The following is a 15,751-nucleotide window of genomic DNA, read 5'->3' as shown; positions in this document are numbered from 1 at the left end:
TGAGGTGACCAATTTGGATGACTGGGTCAAAGGTCACCATGACAGGCTGAAAACAGCCTGTGAAATTGCTCTCAATACAACTATAGACACAGCCCAAAATTGGAAAAGGACTTACGATCGCAAGTCCAGTGGGGCTCTCTGGTGACCGTGTGCTAGTTCGTAACCATAGACACCGGGGGCGTAATAAAATACAGAATAAGTGGGAGTCAAACTCCCACATTGTAGTCGCTCACAACAATCCCGAGCTACCAGTTTACACCATCCGACCTGAACAAGGAGATCCTGAGAGAGTAGTACATAGGGACCAGCTAAAACAATGCACTCTTAGTCCAGTCAGGGACCATAGGAGGCATAGATCAGCACGCCCTGAGGAGACAGAAACCAATTGGGGGATGGTTCTAGTCCCACAAACCGAATACAGAGAGGAACAGAGTGGGGCAAACGCAAACCCTAATGAAAATGGCCAAATCCCTCAAGCTGACCCAGTATTACCTGAGAACAGGAAGTAGAAAATAAGAGTAACGAACCACCAGTTTTAAGAAGATCCCAAAGGGCTAATAAGGGTGTACTTCCTGTTAGACTTAGAGATAATTATGTTATTTTGGTTCTTTGTAGTGTTTTAATTAATATTGTTATGCATAGTATAAAGAAGTAGATGTGGAATGTTCAACATGTTAAATGTTCTTTTAATAATTGTTAATGGGTTTTTGATACGATATGATGTGGGTATATGTTGTTACTATGGGGCCCGGATGTACTGGTATGAATATTGTGGCTGTGGCAGAATTTTAGCAAGGGGAAATGTAAGGGGACTGTTGCCCCCTTACTAACATTCAGTGGGGGTGTTTTAGTTGCTAGCTCCCAGTACTAAAAAGGGGGAAGGGTCGATCGGGAATCAGGACCCTGAGACTGACAGCCCCCAGGAACAATGGGGAGAGGCCAGTGCTCCAGGTCAGCCTGAATGACAGGGCGGGCAGGCTAATCAGGGAGTCAGGAGGCCAGGGAGGTCCCGACCTCCGGGTGAGCTGGATTTGCCTGGGTCGGACAGAGTGGGGCCGAGCTAAGGAGAAAGCAGGGGCCCAAGCTAAGCTGGGGAGCAGAGTTGTGTCTGATCCAGAGGGACCAGAAAAGCAGCTCAGAGAGAGCAGGCCCTGCCTGTCCTGGGAGCAGAGCTGCAGCCCCAAAGCTAGAGGCACAGCCCAGGGAGAGCAGACTTGCCCTGGGAGCAGAGCTGCAGCAACCAGAGCCAGAGGGGCCAGAAAAGCAGCCCAGGGAGCTGGAGGCAGAGCAGCAGAGACAGAGGGGTGGAGCTGGGGCTGGAGCAGTCCGGAGCTGGGTGCGGTGAGCAGCTGGGGAGACCGAGGGGGACCCTGGGCAGCAGGCCCAGCACAGGGAGACACCTCAGCCAAGAGGCTCTGCAGGCCAGGCTTGGATCGTAACCCCAACAGGGCGGGGGCGACACTGGGAAGAAGGGTCCTACCACTTAGAGCCTGAGAGCATGTGGCCACCACCAGAGCAAGTATCCAACCCACAGCATCCCTGCAGCACAGCCAGGGCCTGAGAAAGAGGCCTGGGATTTACAAGGAACAGACTGTGAACTGCCCTGACATTCCAGAAACACTGTTTGTGATGTTCCCTGCCACAGAGCGGGGTGATGTGTTTCCTTTAACCTTTCCCATCATTCCTTATTCTTTTTAAAATTAATTGTTGATTAAATAACTTGCATTTGCTTTAACTTGTATGTAATGGTCAGTGGACCAGAGAAGTGCCCAGTGCAGAGAGAGTATCCCGGAGTGGGGACACCCTAGCCCCTGTCCTAGGTGACCACAGCAGGGTTGGGGGTTGAGCCCCCCAGGAATCCTGGGCCCAGCCTTGTTGGGGTTACGAAGACTCTGCCAGACAGGAGAATGGAAGGGGAGTCCTCAAGGGCAGGGAGGCCACTGGGTAAAGGAAGTGGGAGCGAGGACTCAGATCCTTTCGCTAGCCCACTTCACCGGGGTAGTTTAGAAGCCAGGAAAGTTCCCCATAAGAGCGGGACTATTCCCCTGCTTACATATAACTAGACTGCGCAATATATTAGCAATAGAGGTTGGGTTCTTGAGCCTGATTCCTTAATTTCCAGGCTAGAAGGGTCTGCAGCACTGTGGGATAGGCACTTTGGCCGCAGTTCACAAAGTCTGTGTTTAAGCACCTAAATCTCAGTTTTAGGCTTTACTGCAATTCTCAAACTCCTGCCAAATCCTGTAGGCACTTAAACTCACTCACTGCTTACATTTTTTTGGTATAATTTCCCTAAGCACTTAAGTTTCTGCCTTTGGGCACATGCACAGTTGCCTCCCTTTAGGCGTCTGGATGCCTATCTCCTGCTTAAGCCCGACATTGATTCATGAATCAGGGAAAATACGTGTTCATCTGCCTAACTTGCATAGCAGGCCTGATCCAGGAGGTGTGCTCAGACTGCAGCGATCAGATTGGGTCCCATTTAAAGTCTGGCCACCAGAGGAGAAGGAGGTGGTAGTGGTGCCCACCTTGTACATTTTAGCCCAGTGGTTGTTAGAGCAGTCACCTAAGAGATGAAAGGCCCCTGTTCAAATCCTTTCCCCCCCATCATGGGCAGCTGGTGAACCAGCCACTGGGGGAAGGTTAGTCCCTGGCCCCTCCCCTTCTGCCTCCCATCCCCCACAGGAGCCCAGCTCAGAGTACACACACTCCGTGGTCCCTGGTCCCCCTGCCCCAGAGTTCCAGGCAGGCGCCCCCTGCCCCAGAGCTCTGGGTGAGCCCCCAACCCCAGCACCCCAAGCACTGGGTGGGTGGCGCAGCCCCAGAGCCAGCCATTCTGAGTCCTGGCAGCATACCGGCCCACCCCTACCCCAGCCAGCCTGGGCTAGGGAAGAGTGGGAAGTACAACACACACACAGCCTCTCCTGACCTATAATATTCACTGCCCATGCTCCCCATCAAGAAGTAGGTGGAATTGAACCTGGATTTCCCATATCCCAGATGAGTGCTCTAACCACTGGGCTAAAAATTATAAGGTGGACACCATCTTCTCTTCCTCAGCCTGTCACGTGTGGAGCTAGGCACCTGCCTAAGTAATTTTCACATGCACCAACTTAGGCCCCTGATTCCTGAAGAGGGGTCTCATTTATGAATCATTAGCAGAGATAGCACCTCCCTGAAGCTCAGACTTGGGTGCCTATCTCCCTGAGGGGGTGGTGCTTAGGACACACACCTCTCATTGGCATCTCCCATTGGGTAGCTTAGGTGGCTCCCTGCAAAGAGTTCTGGCATTTGTGAATTGGATTCTAAGGTACCTGTCTCTCCCCATTCATTGTAGACGAGCCTATGCACCTAACTCGGGCTTTGTGAATCACAGTGTGTTCCTGTGATGTTCTAGACACCTAAAAGTTAGGCATTGCAATGCTCTGCATCACCACACCTAAGTATCTTTGTGAATTGAGGCCTTTTCCCTGAAGTAAAGTATTACTCTATTTCACTCTCTAACAATGATATCTATGGTAGCTGATTAAGGGCAGAATTGTGGCTATGCAGAGCTGTGCCATCCTAGAGAATAGCCTGGAATCTATTGTGCCCCTCCGAAGGTGATTAATGATCCAAGACTGACCTGGCACACAGAGGAAGTGCAGGTCCCCTTGTAGCTTGGCTGGAGCAGAAGGATTCAGGGTCATGGCCAACCTTTTGGAGTGCCTAAGGCTGATAATGGTTCTAGCTTTGTTAAGTCTCTGCACTTATCCAGCTGTAACTGCACTTTTACCTTACGCCTGATCAAGGTCATAGGAGAAATATGCTTGCACCCTCTTCGTTCTCCTGAGTAAAAATAGGGAACCATCAGTCTCTCTGAAAATAGCATCAGGAGATCCAGAAGTTGCTGCACGTAGACCTCATGGGTGGCTGGGATGTGTCTCTTTTGAAATGTAAGAGAGGTGCTCAGGGATCAGAGTTTATCCTTTGCCTTTGGCGAGGAAAAGAAAGATGATCAGTGTGTGCTATTAACTGCTGTAGAAATTTGGCTGCCTTTCAAATACAAAAAACATTGAAAAGGCTCACAGATCCTATTGGCTGCATGCAGAATCTGCTCCAGACTTCTTGTCAGATACTATTTTTCTGAGAGCTATGAAGGGTTTTCTCTGAGAGTTTTACATCGCAGAATGAAACCCGGATGGTCTGTGCCATCAGAGCAAAAACTTTTGATGATGCATTAACACGACACTGACCCAGCTGGTTGGTACACACTGTCACTCTGAAATTCCATTAATAGGAAGCCTGCGGACATGAACTCAGTTTGACTTTAAAGCTTCATGTGTTTCAATTAAAAGTGCATTTATTTAATTAATGCACATTTTAGAGAGAACATATCTTTTAAAAAGAAGCAGTGGATTTGACAGACTAACTTTGTCTACCTCTCTCCAAGTCAGCTGGGAAATACTGCTTTATTTATACGCAGTATATGCAAGGGGGAAATGGAAACCTTATAAGTGCCTACAGCAGGGCCACCGAGGAAAAATCCACCCTGCTGAACCCAAACTGTAAGGTTTCAAGGTTGGCAGATTTGATTTTGTTTGCAACTATTCAGCCAGCACTAATCTAATTTGAAGGTGCAAGCAGGAAGAATATTCTTTGCCACAATGAAATGTATGTCAGCTGGCATCATTTCAATATAGGGACAATATTTTATGTAGTTTGGTAAATGGGACAAATTCTACCTTCAATTGAAACCTCATTGAAAGAAGCATGTGAGTAAATGAGGAAAGTATTTAGTCAATAGAGGTACATCAGAGATGAATTTGCCTTACTAGTCTAAACACAATGAGCCTGATTTTCATTTACAGCAAGAGGTCCCTTAACACTGAGAGGTTTAACCCACTTTAAAAGTCACTTACCCAGCTCAGTTTCTGGAGAATATTATGCTAGGAAAAACAATGCAGTGAATTTTGGAAGACACCACTTATGCTGCTTTTATATATTGAAGTTTCTGGTACACAAATTGTAAAGTGAATTTTAAATAATTAGCTGCCATGGAGACTGCAGTTACAAATGCATACATCCTTCCTGAGACACTCTGGATGGTATCCACTCTTATCATCCTAGCGTAAACAGAGATTTAGTAACTGACAGACACACCACATAGATCTTATCTATCCTAGCAATAGCAAATTAGCATTTCACTGACTCATTCTTAGGTAGCTATCAACTTGGCTGGCAGCTGTGATTTTTCATATCCAGTACTTCTATTCAATACCATATGCCAGAGCTAGATCTTGGGATTCTGGCACCTTGGTTTTGTTGGACAAGTTCTTTGACATGTTTTTCTCCTTCATGTGAGGTGAAACAATTCAATTGCATTTGCACCTCGTATTGTCAGGATTATTTATTTACTTTGGATAGATGTACAAATGGGACAATTCTGCAAAGTGATACAAAGAAGAGGGCTTTGACACATCACAGGATAGTGATTAAGACTGCCCTGATGAATATGTAAAGTAGACCCAGAAGTATTACTTTTGGAACTGCTGTCATAAAGCTTTCTGTTCCCTAATGGAATGAGAGATAATGTTCTTTGACAGGTTTCAGAGTAACAGCCGTGTTAGTCTGTATTCGCAAAAAGAAAAGGAGTACTTGTGGCACCTTAGAGACTAACCAATTTATTTGAGCATAAGCTTTCGTGAGCTACAGCTCACTTCATTGGATGCAAACTGTGGAAACTGCAGAAGACAATATATACACAGAGACCATGAAACAATACCTCCTCCCACCCCACTCTCCTGCTGGTAATAGCTTATCTAAAGTGATCACTCTCTTTACAATGTGTATGATAATCAAGTTGGGCCATTTCCAGCACAAATCCAGGTTTTCTCACCCTCCGCCCCCCCCCACACAAAATCACTCTCCTGCTGGTAATAGCCCATCCAAAGTGAATACTCTCTTTACAATGTGTATGAAAATCAAGGTGGGCCATTTCCAGCACAAATCCAGGTTTTCTCACACACACCCTCTTTTTTCCAAAAACCACACACACAAACTCACTCTCCTGCTGGTAATAGCTCATCCAAACTGACCACTCTCCTTACAATGTGTATGATAATCAACCTGCGGAAGTGAAGAAACAGATTGATAGAGCCAGAAGAGTTCCCAGAAGTCACCTACTACAGGACAGGCCTAACAAAGAAAATAACAGAACACCACTAGCTGTCACCTTCAGCCCCCAACTAAAACCCCTCCAACGTATTATTAAGGATCTACAACCTATCCTGAAGGATGGCCCAACACTCTCACAAATCTTGGGAGACAGGCCAGTCCTTGCCTACAGACAGCCCCCCAACCTGAAGCAAATACTCACCAACAACCACATACCACACAACAGAACCACTAACCCAGGAACCTATCCTTGCAACAAAGCCCGTTGCCAACTGTGTCCACATATCTATTCAGGGGACACCATCACAGGACCTAATAACATCAGCCACACTGTCAGAGGCTCGTTCACCTGCACATCCACCAATGTGATATATACCATCCTGTGCCAGCAATGCCCCTCTGCCATGTACATTGGTCAAACTGGACAGTCGCTACATAAAAGAATAAATGGACACAAATCAGATGTCAAGAATTATAACATTCATAAACCAGTCGGAGAACACTTCAATCTCTCTGGTCACGCAATTACAGACATGAAGGTTGCTATCTTAAAACAAAAAAAACTTCAAATCCAGACTCCAGCGAGAAACTGCTGAATTGGAATTCATTTGCAAATTGGATACTATTAATTTAGGCTTAAATAGAGACTGGGAGTGGCTAAGTCATTATGCAAGGTAGCCTATTTCCCCTTGTTTTTTCTTACCCCCCCCCCCCCGACATTCTGGTTAAACTTGGATTTATGCTGGAAATGGCCCACCTTGATTATCATACACATTGTAAGGAGAGTGGTCAGTTTGGATGAGCTATTACCAGCAGGAGAGTGAGTCTGTGGGGGGGGGTGTGTGAGAAAACCTGGATTTGTGCTGGAAATGGCCCACCTTGATTATCATGCACATTGTAGGGAGAGTGGTCACTTTGGATAAGCTATTACCAGCAGGAGAGTGAGTTTGTGTGTGCGGGGGGCGGAGGGTGAGAAAACCTGGATTTGTGCTGGAAATGGCCCAACTTGATTATCATACACATTGTAAGGAGAGTGGTCACTTTAGATAAGCTATTACCAGCAGGAGAGTGGGGTGGGAGGAGGTATTGTTTCATGGTCTCTGTGTATATAATGTCTTCTGCAGTTTCCACAGTATGCATCCGATGAAGTGAGCTGTAGCTCACGAAAGCTTATGCTCAAATAAATTGGTTAGTCTCTAAGGTGCCACAAGTACTCCTTTTCTTTTTGCGAATGTTCTTTGAATTAGAGGTTATGACCCGGTGATGAAGATATGAAACCTTCAAGAAGAGAGTAGGAGAAAAATAAAACACAGTAAACTCCTTAAGAGACCATAATATAATACCAAATTGAATCATATTACTTCTTCATGTTTTGACTATGATCTAATGGAGAAACAGTTTAATATCTGATCTGCCCTCTGCTGTGGTACTTACCTTGTGAGTGCAGGATAAAAGAAATAATCTATAGTAATTTCCATCAGCAGAAGTCATCTGATGTTCTGAATACACCTACAACCCAGCAGCTATAATGGTATAATAGTATATAAGATGTTTTTTGATTAGGGAACTCCATCACCTCATTAAAATAGGAAGAAGCAGTAAAATGTGTCACATTTACAGAAACAAAAAAATCTGTAGCTAAATTAATTCAAAATTAAGTTGTTTTAAATTATTTGAGCAAACTTCTCTTCCTGGTAGTCTAAAAGGTCTTTCTACAATGATGAGAAGTGAGTTCCAATGGTGTATAGGTCTCCAAATAAATGGCTATCTAAGCCCAGGTAATAGCTGGGTGAAGGTTATCATAAAAAACAACAAAATCACAAACATTCTTTTGAATTTAACTAATTTGCTTCAGTTTTGTTCACACATTTTTTTTGTGTCTGCTTTTGGTGAATACTATAGCAGATGAGTTTACCAACAGGAATGTTTACTGAGGTAAGAATTTGTAGCAAATATTATAGAGGATTCACAAAAAAATAATTTTGGAAGTGTAGCTGCATATTTTCACACTGGAAATTTTATTCTAAGTTAGGCTTTCACAGTCAGGGAACAGAAACATCATATGACCTGTCTATACAATCAGAAAAGCTTGAATTTCAATATTCACAATGAGAAAAGGAGTACTATAAGGTGCCACTAGTACTCCTTTTCTTTTTGTGAATACAGACTAACACGGCTGCTACTCTGAAATATTCACAATGAATTGCTTTCAAGCAACCTAGAGATCAAGTATAGGTGCCGACTCCATGGGTTGGAGTTCCGGGGCTGGAGCACCCGCAGAAAAAAAATAGAGGGTGCTCAGCGCCCACCAGAAGCCCAGCAGATCATCTCCGCCCCCTCCCCCCTAGCGCCTCCCATCCCCAGCGGCCCTGCCGATCAGTTCCTTCCCCTCCTTCCTAGCCCCTCCTGCCCACTGCAATCAGCTGCTCTGAGACTTGCAGGAGGTGCTCTGTGGGAGGGGGCAGAACAGGGCGGGAAGAGGCAGAGCAGGGATCAAGCACCACCGGAGAAATGAGGAAGCTGGTGCCTATGAGACCAAGCATTATTCATAGAAATTAGTGTGTAAATAGTGCTGAATAATGAATACATTTGAGAAAATTGTGGTTTGTTGGTGGAGAATTCAACACAAAAATGTGTTAAATTAGTTATTAAATTGCTTTTATTTTTATTTATTTACAAATGATTGGTTCACCTCTACCGCCCATAGAAATCCAGGAAATATTTATGTGGGTCTAATCTCAAAGGTGTGTTCTAATAAAAGCTGCTAGAAGTATTAATTAATGGAAGAACATATGGTCAGAATCAGTGGTCCCTTCTGCATGTTCCTGAGTCCCTTCCCTAGAGACTATGTACCTTGGGAAACTCGCAAGTGAAAGCTTGCAGAGATTCTGCATAACTTTTCCTCTCCTACAGGTTTTTCTGTTGGGGAGAATGATATGGCACACGGTTTTTACCTTTTTAAATTACATCTCTCTTTATTTATAAAGACTTCAGTTTGAAAGCTGTTAAAAGTAATAATCCACATCTTTTTGAGGAATACAGCTCCATAATTTAATCATGCCCACAGGCAGCAAAGACACAGCAAATAATTGTCTTTGTGTCGTTCAAGCATGAAATGCCCAGCATTGTTTGAAACCTAATTCTAACTAACCTCTACTGTTCTGTCTCAGAAATCCCCTGATCACGGACAACTATAATCTCATTTCTCAGTCCCCTAAAAACACAGTTTGATGAAGTATCCCAGAAGGCAGAAGTTTTGTTTGCCTCTGCAAAGTAATTTTTTTCATGTCTGCAAGATTTCATATTTTCCATCTGTGTACCAAATCACAAATCCATTAATATTATAGCAGTTCAACAAGACATTCATTCATGTAATTACTTACATCTTAAAATGCCTGCTTTAATTCTGTGCAAACCACAACTGCATAAAGCAGATCAAAATGTCCAGAACTACTGTGGTTAAACACACATAATAAAACCCTGCAATGATAATGGAAGTGTTTTGGCATAAGGTACCTTTCTCGGACTAATGCCAATGCTTCTGCAGAGCGATAAGCTCTGAGCCTCTTACTGTACTCTTCCCAGCTACCATCAAAAGCTTTGCCAGTTCACTCATTTATCACAAAAATCACTAGGTACAGACACTTTGAAATCAATTAGCTGGGTAACGTTACCATTCTGTCACATAATTAAGAGTGTTCCTGTAAGAAGAGTAGGCACATACTAAAATGGTATTGTTAAAGGGCCAAATACTTCACTCTGAATCTGCAAGCAGGGGAGCAAAGAATAGCAGAGTCAGGTGGAAGGTTGTGTTCATATGTATCATGTGGTTTCAAATCCTCTGTAGTGTATGTGTTCTATGCTATACAGCGGAAGTGGGCAAACTTTTTGGCCTGAGGGCCACATCGGGGTTGCATAACTGTATGAAGGGCGAGATAGGGAAGACTGTGCCTCCCCAAACAGCCTGGCCCTGGCCCTCTATCTGCCCCCTCCCACTTCCCATCCCCTGACTGCCCCCCTCAGAACCCCTGACCCATCCAACCCCCCCTGCTCCTTGTCCCCTGACTGCCCCCTCCCAGGACCCCCCACCCCAACTGCCCCCCCAGGACCCCACCCCCTATCCAACGCCCCCCCCCCCAGCTCCCTGACTGCCCTGACTCCTATCCACACCCCCGACAGGTCCCTCAGGACTCCCACGCTTATCTAACCGCCCCCTGCTCCCTGTCCTCTGACTGCCCCCGGGACCCGCTACCCCATATCCAACCCCCCCCATCCCTTGACCGCCTCTCAGCCCCCAAACTTCCACCCCATCCAACCGCCCCCTTCTCCCCGTCTCCTAACTGCTCCCGGGACCCTCTGCCCGTTATCCAACCGTGCTCCCCAGCCCCCTTACCATACCGCTCAGAGCAGCAGGAGCTCACAGCCCCGCTGCCCAGCCGGAGCCAGCCACACTGCCACGCTGCCCGGCATGAGCGACGGGCCAGAGCACTGGTGGCACGGTGAGCTGAGGCTGCGGGGGGAGAGGGAGGGGGAGGGGGTTAGCCTCCCCTGCAGGGAGCTCAAGGGCTGGGCAGGACAGTCCCACGGGCCGGCTATGGCCCATGGGCTGTCGTTTGCCCACCTCTGCTATACGGATTGATACAAAGTCATATCCAAAGCTGACGAGCTCAGTTTTGCTCTCAGCTTTACAGGCACAATTTCTTGGATTTGGGCCTCAAACTTCCAGGAGCTTAACCCTCATCTAATATTAGAACTGCAGACAAGGAGGGGAAATCAGCATCCTGAGGGAATGGGGGGAAGAATTTGGATATTTTAAAAAAGGAAATGTAGGATTCTGCTACACTGTGATAAAATTAAGTGTTTTCTTCAAAAAACTATGCCTATTTGAATAGAACCTTCCTTTTCAAACATCATTTAACATAAATAAAAAAGGAGAAACTTATGCTCCTTGTCTTTAACACAGAATATGCAATAACTTTTATACTTAGGAAGTATCACTGTAAACTCAAATAGCATCGGACAGTTGATATTACTTTAAAAAAAAATGGTGCCACCGTATAGTTTGAAAAACAAATTCATTTACCTAAGTACTGTAGTTTCACTAATGTTTTCTCCACATGCGGGGGGTGGAGGGAATGACCATGGGCACAGTTTGGGGGAGGGGGGTTGCGCCCCCAAACAGAGGTCAGGAATGGGGTTACTGCCGTTGCCTCCCCCTCATTTCTGCAAGCACAGAGCTGCCCAGCTGAAGGCGGCTGCATCTCGCCTCCACTGATTCTGCCTCTGAACACCGCCTCCTGGGTCCTACTGTCAGTTCCGCTCACGATGTGTGTGCTGGGAGCCTTCCTGTGTTCTGTGCAACAGGGAGTGCCCGTGGTGGGTCTGGGTAAGGGGCGGTGGGGGAAAATGAGGGATGGGCGTGTGGGTGTGGAGGGAAGAGGCAGTGAGGAATGATGGGGGAGTGGAATAGGGTAGGGGGAGAGGAATGTGGAAGTGGGGGGGCAGAGATGGGGAAGAAAAGGGGAGAGAGGAATCGCAGGGGGAAGTGGGAGCCCAGCATGGGGCATCCCCTCAGCAGCAGCTGGGACTCCCCCGTTAAGCACCCATACCCCCCACTGAGCCCATCTCCCCACACCCAGACTCCCCCTGTGAGCCCCAACCACTTTCACCTGGATCCCCTGCAGTGCCCCCTTGTCCCTTCACCGGGAACCCCCCAATGAGCCCCTGTGCATCCAGATCTCCCACTGAGCTGCCCACACCCAGATTGTGCCACACAGAAACTTCTCACCCCACACATGGATCCCCCCACACTAAGCCCTTCCACACTTGGATCCTGCTGAGCTGAGCCTGTCCACCCACACCTGGTGCACCTGGCACAGAGGGGCAGGGCCGAGGAGTGTTTCTGGGACAGGCCCGGCCCTTGCACTGTGTCAGGGTCAGGTGCAGCCTCACTACCGAGTCCCTGTACTGAGGGGAGGTGGGGGCTTCAGGCTGATCTCCCACCTCAATGAAGCCAGTGGCCTGTGCTCCCCACTGCCATGCTGCAGCCACATTTATATATTGACAAATAAAATTTGCAGAATTTTGAATTTTGTGTTCATAATTTTTTTTTGGTACAGAATTCCGTCACGAGTAACATACAGTAGCACCCTATATAATTTATGTCATATGATATCTTACAGAAAACTATTTAATATTAAAAACAGTTAAAAAGCTGCAGACTTTGGTTTGGGATATAAGCTATACTCTGTATTTTTATGGAACTCCCAATCCAGTCAATGGAAGATGCACACTCTGAACAAGGGTAGAATAAAGATTTAGGGCCCAATCCTTCACATTATAATGTGCACCCAGTGAAGCCATTGGGGCTCTGCACAGGGAAGTAACTTGAAGAACGGCGCCTAAGATGGGGTGGGAGGAGGAGTAAATTTAAAACAATTTCTAACCTCCCTCAGAAAGGGAACCCACAGTACCTCAAGCAAAAAAACAGATCACTGTAAGCAAAGAACTTCATACTGAAGAACATCAAGAAAACTATTTTACTCTGTGCCGTAGGTAGATAAGAATCGTGCTGTTGCAATCAATGGAAAATAATGTAAACCAAGGATTTTAACATGAGGTGGAGGGTGGGGAGAAAGGGTAAATTTCATGTGAGTGCCTAAAAGAAAAGTTCCTGAAAGTCATTGTAAAACATTCTAAGTATGGTGTATGAACACATGGGGCTTGATCTTTGAATATGTGGAGCACTTCTTGCAAAATGCTCAATGCCTTTAACTCCTATTCAATGCAACAGTAGCTGAGTGCACTGAACAGCTTGTAGGATCAAACCCAGGGTGCACTTATTTATAAATCAAACACAGCAAAAAGTGTACCAGCACTATTGAAAATTAGCTTATTATGTTCAGGAGTATTATTTTCAGACATGAATAGTGAAAATCAACCTACCAACCATTAACAAATATATACTGGTTCAAAGCCAAATTCTAAGTCATTATCAATATACTATATATTCCAATTTACTTTTCTGAATTCACTTCAGAAATGGTTACAGAAGAGACAAGCTTTGGCATACCACACACTTGAAGAAAAGCTCTGTCAAGCTTAACAGCTTCTCTCTCTCACCGACAGAAAGTGAAAGATATTACCTCACTCACCTTGTGTCCCTCATGCCCTGAGACCAACATGGCTACAACAACACTTCAAAAATGGTGTAATTTTTTACTTTACAAAAAGTCATTTCATGAGTGCCTTTGATTTTCTGTGTATATGCCCCTCATTAGTTCTTATGGTTATCCTATATTTTTAGCAGATAAATATACGTACGGCAAAACTATATATACATTTTTGGGAAAAGTATACCAGCATATACAAAGAAAACAATCTTCCACTACTAAGGAACTTTAGAAGATAAGAGAATAGATTCCACCACCAATCCACCATCCTCTTGGTATCCTATTGGCTTTGCTGAATTCACAGTGATACTATAACAAAAGAACTCACTAAGCAGATTTTAAATTAACTGGCAATTTGAACTTTAAAAGATCACTGATTTGTGACTGTTTGGGGAACATGATTGCTCGATTTAAAGATGGATAAAGAAAAAAAAACTATTCTACTCTGACAAACCATTCTTCTGAGCAAATTGAATCTTTCCCCCCCCCCCCAGCGGAGAAATGATACTTAATCCACTGTAATGTAAAATCTTTATAAAAAGGACTCCTTACAGAAGCACTTAGGTCACCAGGTTAAAGAAAGTGAATAGTATTCTTAATGGAAGATAAATGGTTGCCCTGTAGGGTTTTATCTGTCATACAAATCTCAAAAAGTATCTCATATAAAACTAGAGTTGAAAAGATTGTTGAAGGCAAGCTCCACCAGTCAACTCAACCAATACCTGTGGCTTACCTCCTGTGCCCTAAACATGTGAAATGTTTAAAATGTTTGGCAGGAAGCTTTTTCCCACATTTGGCTCGGCTTACTCAGTGAACCCAATGTGAGATAATCCAAAACAATTCTGGTTCAACAAAGGTTGGGAAAATATTATAGCGGACATAAAGCTTTGATGGAAAGCTTCTTTGATCTTAAGATTATAAAATACACAATTTCTAATCTGACAAATTTTTAGCTGCAAAGCATAATATCTAAACATTCCTCTTTGTCATAACAGTTTAATCCTTTAAGAATGTGATTAAAACCATTAGGGAGCAAAGGTTACCACAAGATTTGTATGAAAGAGGAAACCTGCCTCAGACACCTATATAGAAAAATGTGAAGGCCATTAAATTATATAACTAAATACTGTCTACAGATTGGCACTGCCAGGTCACACTCAGTTCAAGTTGTGTCAGATATTCAGTTCTCAGAGTTTTGCTGTAGATGAATACAGAATTAGTTATGTTTCTTTTTAACTTTTAGCTGGAGTTTAAAATCACGCAGATGGCAGTACATGAAAAATAGTGTCAATAATTATAACATTAATTGTATCTAAAGACTCTTAAATTAAAATACACTTATTACCTGTTAGATGCATTAACTCTACCAAGGAAATTGCAAAAAATGCAAAGATATGTTGGCAATTATACAGACAATATTTTTTAGTACTACAAGTTTTACTCTTCCATCTACGTGCCAGTGAGTATGGTTGTTGGTCCTGATAAACTAATAGGCTTTTATTTGAGTGCTCATTTAAGGGCCTAATCTTATAAATTGCTAATGGCTGCAACTGAATTGGACCCTTAACAATTTTCTACAGTTAGGCATCTAAATCTTTTTGTTCAGCACCTAACACAATGGGGTCCTGGTCTATGACTACGGGCTCTAGAAGCTATAGTAGTACAAATAATAATTAATAGTAGGGTAAGCAAAATTTTTCATCTGAAACTTTTTTCGCCAAAAAAAGCAGAGTCAGGTTAACAAAAATTTTCATGAATTCATGTCAAATTTGCTACATTATTTCAGTTAAAAAGAAAAACCTGAATGAAATCAGAAAAAAAAAATTCATTTCAACATTTTCTAAATGAAACACTTTGATTTCTGATTTGAAACAACTTTTCATTTCGAAATTTACTTCAATTTTATTTAAAAGCAAAAAAAGTTTTAAAAGCTCAAAAATTAAATGACCCAAACAAGTTTTTTGTTTTGCTTTTTACTTATTGGTACAGCCAGTGAACCAACAAATATTATTATATGCAGAGCTCTATCCCTTATGTGGAGACTCCTTACATCTTCACACACGAGTACAGGCCCTCAATGAATGTTTTCCCCAAAGAGTTCTCTGAGTCCTGGGTGAATACAGTTTGGAAACTTAAAATTCATAGACAGATAAATCCAACATATTGCTTTAGCAGATATCATTCATTTTGGACAGCAGTACAGTTAACCATTGAAGTACAATTAACCTCCCTTACCATTCTCCATTTTTCTGAAATGGTATCATATAATTCAAGATAACTAGGGTGACCATATTTCCCAAAGGGAAAACAGGACACGTCACAGGGCTGGACCATCAAGCCCAGCCTGCTCCCTGCATGGGTCTGGTGTCACTGCTGATGCTGAGCTCTGCGTGCCCCCCCCTCCCAACCCCGATGCGGCTGAG

Source organism: Lepidochelys olivacea (assembly GCF_965140295.1).
Source record: "Lepidochelys olivacea isolate rLepOli2 genome assembly, chromosome: 1".
NCBI classification, from domain to species: domain Eukaryota; kingdom Metazoa; phylum Chordata; order Testudines; family Cheloniidae; genus Lepidochelys; species Lepidochelys olivacea.
Note: the sequence above shows the minus strand (reverse complement) of the source record.